At 47.5% G+C, this 3110-nt stretch overlaps 1 pseudogene; it reads right to left on the bottom strand.

The window, feature by feature from the left end:
• Positions 1-1460: 1460 nt before the first annotated feature.
• On the bottom strand, positions 1461-1631 carry LOC131402060 (small ribosomal subunit protein uS14-like; annotated as a pseudogene).
• Between the last annotated feature and the right edge of the window lie 1479 nt (positions 1632-3110).

The following is a 3110-nucleotide window of genomic DNA, read 5'->3' as shown; positions in this document are numbered from 1 at the left end:
GCTCTTTGCAGAAGCCCTAAGAAAAGCTTAGGGGGTCACGTGGCAGAACTGCCCCCACAGCTGCAGCTGAAGTCAGAGGTGGGCTGAGGGACGTGGCATGGGGCACCGAAAGTGTTCGCTGCAAACGTCAACTGCGTACCAGGAGCCAACATCTGTCTAACTCGATATTTATTAACCAGGCTTATCCGTCCACGTGCTCCAAAGAGGCGTGAACACACGTCTCGAAGCCGCGTAGAGTCCTTCAACTAATGCTTGCTGCACACCCACCGTGGCCCCAGCTGTTTCAGGAACGGGATTTAGAGTGGTGAACAAGGCAGATATGAGAGCTACACTCTGGTCAGGGGGAGGCAATAAAGAAAGAAATGAACAAACAACACCACTAGAATTCTTCTCTAGCGATGAGGGCTGTTCCCTCTGACAGTCGCAGTGTGTCATGTGACCGTGACCAAGCAGCTGCTTCAGAACGAGTGGTCAGGGAGAGCTTCTCTGAGGAGGCGGCATTTGCCTCAAGAGAGTATTGGCAGGGGCCGGGGATGGAGGAGATTCTGGAAAGAGGAAGCAGCTAGTGCAGAGAAGGAAGCTGGAATGTGTGAGGACTCAGAAGAGGCCAGGGGGAGGGTTAGGGGGTGGTCAGGGAGCCATCACGTGGGTTTACAAGCTAAGGCTGGATGTTTGGAGTTTATTCTAAGTGTGTCGTGAAGCCCTCAGAGGGTTTTAAACAGGGAGGGCTGTGTTGTGCTTTTGTTTTTAGGAGTCCACTTTGGCTGCTCTGTGGAGAATCATGCGAGGCAGTAACAGCAGCAGCAGCGTCACTACGTGGAAGCCACCGCTGCACTCCGGGTGGGGTGATGGTGCCGGGGAGACAAGTGGAGGGTTCAGGAGAAGATTCTGAGCTCAAGTTGACAGCACTTCAGATGCACTGGATAGAAAGAAGTGATGGATAACTCCTAGATTTTTGGCTTGAGCATCGGGATGCCTGGGGATTATTTATTGAGATGGGGAAAACCAAGTGCATTAGTCTGGATTCTCCAGAGACACAGAACCAACAGGATATGTATATAAAGAGAGAGAGAGATAAAGGGATTTACATAAGGAATTGGCTCACGTGGGTTGTGGAGGCTGCAAAGTCCCATGTCTGCAGAAGGTGCAGTTCCAGGCTGAGTCCAAGTTCAAAGACAGAAGAAGACCAAGTCCCAGCTGGAAGACAGTCAGGCAGAAAGGAAGAATTCTTTTCTTTCTTTTTCAGCATGAATGCTTTTATATAACTGAGGGAAAATAAGCCATATATTTTGAAGATGATTCTATTGGGAAGATAACAGTAAACTTTAAAAAAGAGATTTCTGTAACCAATTAACTATTTCAACTTTTTTGTTTCGTGTTTTCTTCTTTAATGTACGGAGAGCTAGCACTGTTTCTTTCGTCAGATAGGCGTCTTGGATGATCCATTCAAGGAAGATCACTTAGTCCCGCTTGATGAAGCCTGTGTCCTTCTCACACTGGCGGAAACACTGGAGGCAGATATTGAGGCGGTATTTCCTGATCTGACCATGCCGGTTTGTGCAGACACAGTAAGAGCAAGAACTCTAGCTGAATTTTCGCAGGTGACTCCAGTAGGGCTGCTGGTGACCCATCTTGCTTTCAGGGGTGCAACAAGGCAAAAGAAAAAGTATTCTCTCTTACCCAGCCTTTTGTTCTATTCAGGCCTTCAACAGATGGGATGAGGCCCACCCACACTGGAGGGCAATCTGCTTTACTCCGTCTGCTGGTTCGAATGTTAGTCTCGTCCAGAAACACCCTCACAGACACACCCAGAAATAATGTTTGACCAAGTATCTGAGCACCCAGTGGCCTAGTCAAGTTGACACATAAGATTAACCATCACAGCAGAGAAGAAATAAGATGGTCACAACGGTGCATGGGATTCGGGTTTCTGTTTAAACCACATTAATTTGAGATGCCTAAAGTACATCCAAGTAAATGATAAATGAACAGTGGGATAAAGAAGCTTGAAGTTCTGGGGAGAGGCCAGGGCAGGAGATATAAATTTGGAATTTATTGGTTTATTGACAGTTTGAAGCCAAAGAACTGGATGATGCCACCAAGTTAGAGAAGAGCGAGGGTCTGTGACAGAGTCCAGGGGCATGCCAGCATCCTCCATGTGGGTTAGTTTCCTGGGGGCTGCTGTAACAAAGCACACAAACTGCGTGGCTTAGAACAACAGAAATTTATGTCTCACAGTTCTGGAGGTTGGAAGTCTGAGATTAAGGTGTTGGAAGAGTTGGTTCCTTCTGAGGGCTGTGAGGAAGAATCTGTTCTGTCTCTCTTTGCTTCTGGGGGTTCGTTGGCATCCTTGGCATTCCATGGTTTGTAGATGCAGCACCCTGATCCCTGCCTTCATGTTCACAACGCATTCTCCCCGTGGGTCTGTGTCCACATCTCCACCACACCAGTCATATTGGATTAGGGCCACCCTAATGACCTCATTTTACCTGATTACTTCTATAAAGGTCCTGTTTCCCAACAAGGTTAGATTCTGAGGTACTAGGGGTTAGGACTTCCTCAACTGTTGGGAGGGACATGATTCAACCCATGACACCGTGCTTTCCCACTTTCTCTTCTCTTTGTTCTGGACTTGCCCTGTTCTATCCCACGTCTGCCCAGACTCTGACCCCACCTGCTCCTGTTCAGGGCACCACTGAGGTGGTTTCTGCGGTTAGATCCTTGGATAACCAAGGATCTGGCTCAGCCCTTCTGCTGGTGACTTGTACTCCTGATGGTTGTGGTGAGGATTCTGTGCCTGACTCTGACCTCTGGGACCCAAGACGTGACATCAGCTCACCTCACCTTCCAAGTTCCCAGGAGAAGGGCTAGCAACCTACTCAGGGTGAGAAAACACAGTCATCATTTAACATAAATTTGTACAGTGAAATACTATTTAGCAATAAAAAAGGACAAACTGCTGATACAAACAACATAGGTGAGTTTTATAGACATTGTCCTGAGCAGAAAAAGCCCAAAGCCCCGCCCACACAAAGACATACAGTGTGATTACATTTATATAAAGTACAAGAAAAGACAAAATTAATCTGTGGCGAGAGAAGTTAGGAAAT

This window comes from Diceros bicornis, chromosome 4, assembly GCF_020826845.1.
Source record: "Diceros bicornis minor isolate mBicDic1 chromosome 4, mDicBic1.mat.cur, whole genome shotgun sequence".
In the NCBI taxonomy this organism is placed as follows: Eukaryota; Metazoa; Chordata; class Mammalia; order Perissodactyla; family Rhinocerotidae; genus Diceros; species Diceros bicornis.
Note: the sequence above shows the minus strand (reverse complement) of the source record. Positions and strands in the feature narration are given on the sequence as shown.